The sequence below is a fragment of the Eurypyga helias genome, unplaced genomic scaffold (genome assembly GCF_000690775.1).
Source record: "Eurypyga helias isolate BGI_N326 unplaced genomic scaffold, ASM69077v1 scaffold2280, whole genome shotgun sequence".
Lineage (NCBI taxonomy): Eukaryota > Metazoa > Chordata > Aves > Eurypygiformes > Eurypygidae > Eurypyga > Eurypyga helias.
The window spans coordinates 37,363-49,816 of NW_010227585.1; positions in this window are offsets into that span (position 1 = coordinate 37,363).

Below are 12,454 nucleotides of genomic sequence, written 5' to 3' on the forward strand. Positions count from 1 at the left end.
CAGCAATTTCTAAGCACGCTGTAATGTATTTCACTGTCATTGGTGAGGACAGTATAGAAAAAAGAATGAATATCAAGTGCCAAGGTATTTACCAGAGAGACTGGACAACATAAAATGGGTTGAATTTATTATTCAGTGGTGACCTTGGTTAATTAGGTCTTGTTGGGAAAGACTTGCCAGTAAAGTATGCCATGTGTACAACAACAGGTGTCTTCTGGACAGTGCTGAGTGAGATGTCTGAAGCTTCTCATCAGATGGAAAATGAGTTTCTCGTACTCTACTTCTGTTCTGACCACACAGTTTATTGCAGGGTCAGTAATTTCCTAATTTTCCCAAACCTATTCTCAGCACACTGCACAACTTACAGTAACTATGACCGTGAGTTAGGTCATGATTCTTGTTTATTATTGATATACTGAGAAAAATGTGCTAGCTGCTTCACAGTCTGTAAAACAGGGCTTCTGCTTCTGGAATTTTATAGTCTGTTCTATGGTTGACCTTTTGAAGGGGATAGCAGGAAAAACACTGAAAATGTTTTCTCAGCTTGTGTTTCTAAACAATTACGATATCATTCCTTTGTCATTCAGTGATTAACACAACACGTGTTGTCTAATACTAGTCCTTACAGCTGATGACAGAGTGATTGCTTGGGAGGTGGTATGATCCCAATAAGGTCAAAATGGCAGAATCACTCTGCCTTCCAGTCACTGAGGTGACATATGTTATGGCTCTCAGCCAAGCAGGGGACAGTACATCAAGAAAAATCTGTTAAACTTCACAAAGGAAACAGAATAAGTAATTATTTTAAAAAACCCTTACATTGCTATTTTAACATCTTATAATCAATAGAAGTCCTGAATTAGCTGAGTCATGCAGAAAATCCATTATGTTGAGTGTATTTATTAGAAGCTGCCACACCTAAACTGTTCACTTGGATGCCTTTGCAATCATTTAAAACCAAGAACTTAAAGCAAAATACGTTCAAACGATCCATCATATGGCTTAATCAATCACACTTTGGAGCTGTCTAGGGGATATCAATCCATGCTTTTGGGACACTGCTAACAATTAATTGCCGGAGAGAGCACACATTTTACAAACACAGCCTTTAATGTGTTTGCCAAAGTAATAACTGTAATGGAAGTTAGAAGCTTGGAAACTACCTTAAAAACTTGATCTCTATTTACATTAACTTAATTTGAATGAAAAAATGAATGACTTGATGGGTATCACAAACTGCATAAATAAAAAAGAAATTAAATATAATTTATGTCCCAGAAATTGCTCAGCAATTTGCAGAATTTAGAACTATCATATAGCTAGAGGGAGAAAAAAGACTGATAAGCTTTAGTAGTAAAAAAAATCAAAACTAATGAAAAGAAGTAGTTAATTTAAACTCCAAAAAGATACACATAGCACATACATAACTTCAAAAATTGGAACAGAGAAAAAAAAAGAAACAGATATCTTAGAAATAATTAATCACGTAAGTCCTCTTCATATATATTGAAGAAAAAAATCCTAGCAATTGTAAACAAACTATTAAATTTAACCACAGAAAAAAGACAGAGGAAAAAAGTGCTAGCATGAAATACAAATGCATAGTGCAACACAGGAGGCACAAATGAATGGATCATTGACAGAAACCAATTTATGTGTGATAAAGATGTTGAAAAATTAGGAAATGTCATGCCAACACTTAACCTGAAACAAATAAGGAAACTATTCTATTGTTTGTGTCAGGAACAGTGTGGCTAGCAGGACCAAGGAAGTGATTGTCCCCTGTACCTGGTACTTGTGAAGCTGCCCCGTGAATTCTGTGTTCAGTTTTGAGCCCCTTACTGTAAGACAGACATTGAGGTGCTGTAGCATGTCCAGAGAAGAGCAAGAGAGCTGGGGAAGGGTCCAGAGCACAAGGCCTGTGAGGAGCAGCTGAGGGAACTGGGGTGGTTTAGCCTAGAGAAGAGGAGGCTCAGGGTAGAGGAGGTTGCAGAGAGGTGGGTGTTGGTCTCTTCTCCCAGTTAACAAGTGATAGGACAAAAGAAAATGACCTCAAGTTGCACCAGAGAAGGTTTAGATTGGATATTAGGAAAAATTTCTTCACTGAAAGGTTTGTTAGACATTGGAACGGGCTGCCCTGGCAGGTGGTTGAGTCACTATCCCTGGAAGTATTTAAGACATGTGGATGAGGCACACAGGAACATGGTTTAGTGGTGGTATTGGCAGTGTGTTAAGTGTTGGACTTGATGATCTTAAAGGTCTTCTCCAACAGAAATGGTTCTATGATTCTATAATTTAAACATGGCAATTTTCTGCTGAAAATCCTTACAAGGTAATGTCTGTGTTGTATTCTGCCTCAGAAAAGCAAGATTTATAAATGATAGAGTTGAATGTCTCCAAACTGTCATCTTATTTCTGATAACACGAACATTTCCAAAGAGGAATTTTGAACTCGGATCAAAATCAACTTAATGGATATCAGACTTCCAATAAATTGTTTGTCATCTTTTGTAACTCTGTATCATTTTCTTCGCTTTCCTGTCTTCTGAAATTTTTGTATGAGCTGCTTCTCTCTGTTCTCACAGTTATCACTTCTTCCCTTCATCCATCTGAAATGAATCAAAGCTAAGTAATTTCTATGCATTACTACTTACAATATTCTTTTAATACAAAAATGCACACCAAAAGGTAAGTATAAAACATACTGCAAAATGTAGTTTGTTACTCACATGACTAGACTGTCTGGTTACCCTCCTTGCTGTTCACATGAAGTGAAATCATTGGATGATTTGGTCTTTCTGGAACACCTTGAGGAGGTGTAGCTGTGCAAATAAACCCGGAAGTTCAAAAGGATTTTTTTCCATGTATCTATCTATTAAAAAATGGCCTTTCTAAGACCTGTGTTACAAAGATGCCTTCCTCAAAGTCACTTTTATGGATGCTTCAAATACACTCTCCATCTCTATCTTACAAAGTGTTACCAGCCGTGTTGCCATGGTGATTGAATATTGCTTATTGCTTAAAACACAATAATTTTAAATACTCTAATATCCATTGGATTTTATTGGAAGTGATCTGAAATGTACATTAAAGACCTGAGAAATGAAAGATACAGACATGAGGCATGGGCATCTGCTCTGTTTTTTGGTGTATTCCAGGGAGCAAGAGGGAACAGGGGAAGGTTGAACACCAGAGAAATGTTTCAGACTGTTGTGTTTCTCCTGCAGTATGAAAGGTTCAGCAAGCACACTCACAGCACTGCCCTCTATGTCCAAAGAGAGTGGTGAGTCTCATCAGTTCTGCCTTTCACCTGCCTTCCCCCATGCACTGCTTTGGGGTGATGTATTTTGTCAGCATCAATTCTGAGCAAGGGAATCCCAGGCAAGTGGTGTTGAACATGTTTTTTTCATGCACTTTCTAAATTACTTTGTTTCAAGCTACTCAAAAAAAAACCAAACCAAAAAATCTGACTTTAAAATTTTACTGAGTCTGATGAGTCAATTTTTCTGTGGATACCAGGATCGATTCAAACCCTGGTGGTGTGTGTATCTTGACAGCTAGCCTACATTATACGCAGATTGCTAGGTGACACCTGGCAGTGTCTCTAATGATAACATCTAGCTGGTGTTTCACACAGGCTGTACGCTTTCAGTTTTGAAGTACAGGGCTGGGGTTTTTTTCATACTTAATTTCAATTGGCAGCATCTTAATAATGAGGTGTTGAAAGCAAGGCAACAGATTCTTCTGAAATAAATGCCAATAAATGATGTCATTTAAGTTGGTGCTGTTTCTGTCCCCAGATCTGTTAGATTGATCCTTACCTCTGGGAATAGGTGCTAGTTTTACAGGCTTGACTTTAGAGGCTGATTATATCTATTGTTCTTAATCTGTTTTGAGGAGTGCCTTAATTTTATCTTGAATTCCTTGTGATGAAAAAACTTTATATAAACTCTCAGCAAAAACAGTAAGAGTATACGTAGGTCCATCTTTCTTGGACTCTATACTATTTGCCTTGATCCTTTTGGACTGTTAAAAGGGTGAGTGAAAGCATCATGCTGAAGTGCCTATTGCTATGCTACTGTAGTGTAGTACAGAGCATTGTTAGGAAAAACCACCTGGAACGGATGAACAGTAGGTGAGCTGTTATGCTTGTTTAAATGTCTCCTGAATTTTGTAAAACAAATTGGTGATTCATACCAGCTCATCTTTCTGTTTAGGAGACTGAATTTAACACCTTTTTCACAGCCTTCCTATCCTTCGTATTCCTCATTTTTTTGTGGTAGAGAAGAATCTTTTTTTCTACCTCATCTGAACTTATCTCTGCATTCACACATGCCTTTCAGCAATCTTTTATCCAATCAATATTTTGGATAAAGATTGATGGAAATGCACATGGGAGAACATTTTCATTTTTGTACTCTAACTAGAAACACATTTGAACTGGGTCATGTCAATTTGCTTCACCTGAGCCCAGGCACACTGCAACAGGCATAGTTAAAAGGGTAAAATATTTAAGTTAGAAAGACACATGAAATACAGGACACCTCATCTTATAAGTGGATATAATGTTGTTGATGTGTGGAAATTGGTTTCTGGAAGCAGGTGTGTTGTTTCTTTTCAGTTTGCAAAAGGTCTTTTCTGCAGATGTGTATTCTCCTGGAACATTTTGTTGGAATTGGGAAGATACAATGCAGGCTTAAATTTAAGTCCTGAGATAGAATCTGGGAAAGGAAAGAATTTGCTTACTTATATGAATGACAAGGGACATTGAATGCTGAAATCACCAGATGTCCAGGATGACTAGAGTTTATTGGATGGGGCCTGAGTGATTGATTTCTTGATGTAGCCCAAATGCAAATTAAAATTATTTTAAATTGAGATTTCTGGATGATATTTAACCCAAAAGTAATCATTATAATTTTGCCTTACTAACTGAATCAATCTGACAGTATCATGCAAGTTTCAGTGATTTTTTTTTTCTAATAATGAGACTTTACAGTGTATTAAGTAAAACAGTAAAAGGAAAATTCAAAATTCAAAAGCTCTACTTATCAGTTATTCTACTTTGCACCTTCTTCAAGTGAAAATGAGCTGTTGTTTTATTCTTGTTATGCAAAATTTAGGAAGTGCTAAGCCAAGAAAAGGTGTAAATAGATTCCCTAATTTCAGGAAAAACATGCTCATGGTGGAATCCAGCTTGAATGGATGGTTAAATCCATACATGTCTTTACCTTTCCAGTTAAAACTACATAGTTTCACAAACTCCTGTCCCACACTACATGAAGGATAAAGAAATTGAATGTTTATAACTGAATGTTGTGGTTTAACTCCAGGCAGCAAAAATACCACAAAGCTGCTCTCACGCTACTCAGCCCTTCCTTCAATGGAGGGGAGAATGGGAGTAAAAAGACAAGGAAGCTCATAAAATTGAGATAAGAATTATTTACTAATTGAATCTAAATGAATAATATATATACACATATGAATATATACAAATACTACTAATAATAAGTAATTACAATAATAGAAAATAAAACATATGATACAATATGATATAATTGTGATACATTGCTCCCACTGAGCAATGCACAACCAGGTCCCAAGAAGTAAGAGTCAGAGACAGAGAACCTGAGAGCCACAGCCCAAGAGTGATCGCTGCAGAGTCCAAGCGAACCCTGTCAGTGACAACATGACCAGGAAAACTAAACAAACCAACCAAATCCCTCATGAATGAGCCAGCACAGAAGTTAGCAAAGCAGCTAACAAAGGAGTTAGAGAGCGTGTTAGCAAGTGTAATGGCTTCCAGACCCACTCCACCCTTACGTACTGAGTGTGATGTAGTATGGAATGAAGTATTCCTTTGGTCAGTTTGGGTCAGCTGTCCCCCGCACTGCCTGCAGCGAGAAAGTTAGGAATACAGCTGCAGTATCAGAAGCTGAGAAAGACCTTGAATTTGGTGCAAGCACTCCCCAGCACCAGCTAAAAAAACACCTTATCAGTACTTTTCTGATAAGTAAAGTAAGTAAATCCAGGAACACAGCTCCATACCAGTCACTGTAGAAAGAGTTAACTCTTTCCTAACTAAAATCAGCACACTGAACAAAAATAACAATTTAAAATTTAAGGCAAGTGTATTTTATTTAAGAGGTTTTTATTTAAGGGAAGTACAGTCGTGCACCTGGACAACTTCCATGAACCAGGACATACTGGGGGCCAAGTGGCTGGAATGCAACTTTGCAAAAAAAGACACGGTGATCCTGGAAGTTAAACATGAGCCATCAGTGTACCCTTATAACAAGAAAGGCATCTTGGGCTGACTTAGGAGAAGAGCTGCCAGCAGGTCAAGGGAGGTGACCCTTCTCCTCTACTCAGTGCTGATGAGACCACACCTGGAGTACTGCATCCAGTTCTGGGCTCTCAAGTACAAGAGACACATGGACATACTGGGGAGAGTGTGCAGCAGAGCTACTAAGGTGATGAAGGGCTTAGAGCATATCTCATATGCGAAAAGTCTGAGAGAAGAGAGCCTACAAAAGACAAGGGTCTGGGGAGGTCTCAAAAATATTTAGAAATATCTGAAGGAAGGGTGCAAAGAGAAAGGAACCAGGGTCATTTCAGTGGTGCCCAGTGTCGAGACCAGAGGCCATGGGCAAAAATTGAAATACAGGAGGTTCTGTCTGAACCTCCGGAAGTACTTTCTCACTGTGAGGGTAATTGAGCAGTGGCACAGGTTGCGCAGGGGAGACTGTGGGGTCTGCATTCTTAGAGATATTCAAAAACAATCTGAACGTGGTTCTTGGCAACCGGGTCTAGGTGGCCCTGTGTGAGCAGAGGCACTGGAGTGGATGACCTCCAGAGATGCCTTACAACCCACAGCCATTCTATGATTCTGTAAAAAAGATCATAAGAATTAATGTTATAGTAAAAGAAATGAGACAGAACATCCATCAGCAACTATGTACCTGGATTAGCCCTAGTTCTTACGGTTGCTAATTTCTGTATGAAATAGAAAACAGGTTCACCACAGTGCCCTTCGAATGCTTAAGATGGCAAATTTTGGTGATGTCCCCTGTACTTAAAATGGAACACCACAGATACAGCCAGCACTCTAGGGCTTGTATGAGGTTTCTGGAAGAGCTGACTGAGCTGCTCCTTTAAGTTTGGAAAAAAGAATGGTGCATATCTGTAATCAAATTTGAGAATGTGAGAAAGACCCACATACAGAGTGGATTTTCTGTCATTAACCTGTGAGCAGTTGGTAATCCTGATTACTGTAGCATAGCTTAATAAATTTCTTAAAGGCAAAAATGACCCCTTTTCTGCCTTTTTGAGCAAGATGCCATTTTAATTGCCTATTTCAGCCCTCCAACTTCTTTCTTGCTTAATCTATGTCCATGATTTTAATCAGCCATCTGTCACCAGGGGTGTTTTACCACATGTTGTAGCTATGAACCTTATTGTAACTGAAGAGGAGACACAACCAAAAGAAATATCTGAAGTAAAACCAAGTAATGAAATAACAGTGAAATAAATAAATACGTACATTTATGTAGAACCAGAATAGGTTCATTTTTTAAAAATTATGGTTGTTTATTGAGGATTGAACTTAACTACTGAAATTCTTCACAACCAGCATTCATTTCTGTTTTTATAAAACACTGAGGAAGACATAATAAACAATTCTATTTTAAGTGGATGAGGATTTGTGTAATCAGGATGGTATCTTTTAGAATCCAGTATGTGAGAATATTTTAGTAGAAGATTCAGAACCAGAGTGATTTTATATTTATTACTGTACTTACACGAATGAAAGTAAATATTTTCCAAGACCTTCTAAGAGGTGGCACTTAACATCTCACACTTTTTAGTTCATACAGGAGAAGCTCTAGCATCTCATATTCTCTTGCATGTTATAATTTTTGGCAAGTGCTGACACTGGCTATGAGGTCTTTGCTGCATCCAGTCTTGTTCTAATTACAGCACAGGTCTTAGTGCTTCCAGAGAGTACTGTTTTCTAAGCTTAAAAAAAATCTATGGAATAGTGACTGATACAGTTAGCGTAACTGTTTATGTAATTCTAGAGGTTCAGAGTCTAAAATTTTGGGGTTTTTTTGTCAATGGACAAGTTCAAAGAGGAAAACATAAAACAGCATTTTTATCATTATCGTTTTACTACTTCTTCATATATGAACTTTGAAACCTCTTAAAATGTATAAATAGAGGAAAACATAAATGCTGACAGTTTGTTCCCGTTCCCAGAATCCAAAGATTCAAATGCTCTGATGACAGTCTTGGTTGCTGGTTGAATAATTGTTTGTTATGGATACTAAAAAACAGCTGGAAAAATCTAAATGTAATTACAGAGAGCTGCATACATGAGACCTAAATCCAGACTTTACTTGACAGGACTACAACCAAAAACCACAAAATGCTTCTCTTGAACTAAAGAAAGAAATGGTTGTTTCATTTTTGACAGAGTAAAGCTGCAATTTTTTTAATGTAGGTGAAGTCAAAGAATAGTGATAAATGGCTTGATCTGAAGGTGAACTGATTGGTTACAGTAACACAGGATTAAATTACTTTGATACATGCAATAATGAGGTTTATGTAATTGGTGTTTGTTACATGAATTACAAGACACTTTTTTGATTTGGGGTTAAAGACAGATTCCTCAGCTTAAATTCTCCCAGTCTGAGGTGACTGATCAATGTAATTAATCTGTGTGATGATTACCTCAGAGGATAAGAGCTTGAAAATGTTCCTGGATCCACCAGGTAAAGATAATGAAGTGTGTCTGGGAAATAGCCAACTGCAGAATCAGTAAATTCTGCAGGAGCTGAGAATCCACAGAATAGCTTAAAGCAGAGCATTGTACATCTGCCAAGTGATGGACTGATATGAGAGCAGACTTAACTAATTAGTACAGCTTCTATCCTTCCCATCTGTAGATTAAACTCTGGTGTGTGTGCACAGGCTGAACATTATTAATCAGGAATTGAACTAGGTTGCCTATGACTCCTAGGCAGCGCTTCTATGAGGGAAGCCAAATCAGTTTCCTTTTGGCTAGGCAAAGAATAATAACGCCGTACAGTGACTCAGGGTTGGTTTTGTCTATTCTACATATGCTGAATCAAGAAACAAATGAGAAAATGCAGTATTGTAAGTCATAGTTTTCATAGCCATAAATATATATACTTTTCATTGTAATGCATTTACAGCTGTTTTTAAAAACAGAACATGTTTCTGGAGTGGTAAGTGGTTCTGAGTGGCTCCACCATCAATGATCATTCTAGTGCCTGTATCCAAGACTGCAACCCACAGAATCACCCTTACCAGTTAGTTGCTAGCTAGTCTGCAGGTGCTCAGTTTCAGTGTAGAGTTCCTTTGTAACTGAGTGGTTTTTTTCTAGACATGTCAAGAAACACCTCCAAATTGACAGGACTAAACATCTGCTCCACAACTAACCTATCACGGGATCCAAAATGAAACATTTTCTGCATAGGGCCCAGTAGATTAGGATCCCACAGCCCATAGCTACAGGAGGCAGCGCATCTTATTTCTTATCAAGCAGTTCAGAGGGAGATAGAGAAGTCTAAATCCATTTCCCTGAGGGGGACTCAGACCCATATATTTTATCTTCAGGGTGACATTTACTATCAAATGTTAAAACATTCATCATGCCAAGGAGTAAGGCAAAGTGCTGAGAGTATCCACCTGATTAAAAAAATGTTTACATTTCAGGCCTTGCAAGATATTTCCATAATTTATGTGATTTTTGTAATTGATATTAGCAAGCCATTAATTAAGCATAAACAATTATTTTAAGAGGCAATCATGACTCATGATTCTTTTGAGAGAAAAAATACTAGACTCTTTAAATCTTCCATATAAAAAAAAATTGTGTGTTATAATTTGAAAACTCAGGTTTTTCCCATTTTTCCTATTCTCATTCGTTGAACTTTCAAAAGTGGAAGGGTTGTTGCCAAACTGTAAAGCTGGAAGATAAGGGTGATATTTTAGATCTGTTTTTCACAGGAATAATAAGTACGAATTCAACATCTCACTAATGGGTTTCCTTTTAAGTGCTCCGTCAGAACAATGTGAATGCTCCGTTTTGATAAGCCAGTAATCAAAATGGAAAAAATAAAATTGATGCACAGAGAATAACATTTCTAGATCAAAGCTAAAACAAGGTAAAAGCAGGGTTTAAAAACTCAACATCATACAAGCCAATGAAAGATGTAATTATACACAGAGTGAAAGTGGTTGCATTAATACAACCTTATATTATAAAGTTACAGATTACTATTTCTCACTCTGACATTGTACTTTCTGAACTTGCTGATACAGTCATCTCCATGCATGCTTCTGTCTCCATGTTTCAAAACTTTTTTCTGAGTTGATTCAGGATTTTTTACAACACATCTGTGACTCTCAGAAATAAAGATCAACTCTTGTACTCTTTTATCTACTTGTACTCTCTTCTCCAGCTCTCTTATTCAGGATATGTGCTGTTTAGAGACAGAAGCTTGTCTTACTATAATGTTTGGAAAGCACACTCTAAATATGTGTAGCATAGTATCCATTACATTCTGTCCCATGGAAAACAGCATTTTATTCCTTGCACGTCAGTTATTCATGGAAATGCTTGTTAGGTTTAGCCAGGACAAAGGGTTTATAACTGGTTCCTTGCAGAAAGGTTCTTTGAGCTTTTGACCATTTACTTAGGGGCTAGGAAGTGATTGACCTGTTTAAGGAATTATGGGTTCAGTCAGGCAAATTACTCCTCTGCATCTCTCTGTCATGCCACTTTTATCTATCTAGTTTATCCATTTGTAAGGTCATTTATACAGTATTTGTCTCTACTATGTATGTGCATGCAGGGCTTTGCCAGTTATGTTTCTATCTTAATTGGGACTTTTGTCACGCTAGATACAGTGATCTGTAAAAAATATATGCATTGATGAAGGTGACTCATGTTGAGTAGATCCTGAAACCTCTTGACCTATGCAAAAAAGAAAAATCTGTGATTTAGCATGGTTTAGTGGGTGTTCTTCGTCCTCTCTTCAGCTTGAAAGCCATGGCAGATAATTTAATATGTGCCTTTCATGTCCTCTAATGTGTTTTCAGATGATGAGACTTTAAGTGAAATCCAAGCATGTTGTATGTTGACAGCTGTCAATTTAACCATGGTTAGTAGTAAAGTAAGAAACTAGCAGGGAGTATTAAAAATCTAGATGTATTGGTTGTAAATTTGAAAATAAACTTGTAATGTGTTTTATCCATTTTATGAAAGCAATTACTTTATAAGCCTTGGGATAGATTCTAGGATATTAGCTTATTGTTGTTTTATTTATCATTTGCTACAAATCTGTATCCTGTGTTACTGACAAGAGATCTGGTATATGACTCATTTATTTCTGGAAATGTTTTTTCAGTGTACACAGATGGTGTTCATAGCTCCGGTGTAAGGGGTGAGCTATTCAAGAACAGGAGATCTGCAGTGTCAAAGACTTGTCACAGATATTGTTCTTTTTTCTGAACAGAAGAAACATCCTTTCTAGTCTGGCTCTGAGGTGTTTGTATTCATAAAGCTCAAAAGACAGAGGCCATTTACTACTCTCTTGTCTGTTCTAACACATAGCTCATCCCTTACGTTGAATGCAGAATTCTCTTTTGTCAATACCCCTTGCCTCACCTGTTGTCATGGCAACAAGTGGCATCTTTGCTGAAATTCAACTCTAATATGATTTGGACATGGTGTGAAGCAATACACTGCTGAAATTTTAAGTGGCCCTACCAACCTTATTAGTCAAGTTCTGGCTTAAAAGCAAACGTGTTCTGTTGTTGCATCTAAGCAGCCCATGGTTAGATGGCACAACTACTAAGGTGTACGTTGCTTGTAAAAGCAACAAAAGCCATCACAGGTGCTAATTATAGGAGAGCAGTTACTGCAAATACACAGCAGTGTTTTTCTAAGGCTTGATATCCATATTTTACTGCATTCAGTAGATGTGATTCAGTGCATAAAAGTTTCCATGTCTTTTCTCTGTCATGCATTATTCTGCTTTTTAGCCATGGTACCATCAATATATTCTTTTCTCTCATATATGTATACATATATAATGCTGATATACTTAACATGCAGGTTGCAGGAAAATGACGTAGAGTGTTAAAACTGAGAAAATGTGCACTATAACATGCTTCCCTCAGACTAGAGAAATTAAAATGTGTGGTTTAATTGATGATTCTTTGTTGCTTTTTTATTTTCTACTGTGCAGGCTTTCTGATGTAGTACTGTTTACAAGCAGACATAAATTCCAGATGAACATTTATTGTTCTGAAAATAAATCTGAGAGGATACCAGAGAACAGTAATCATGTCACTGGTGAATTTTTTTAATAATTGTTTGAGAGATCATAAAAATATTCTGCTATTTCAAGGTTCACTCTAT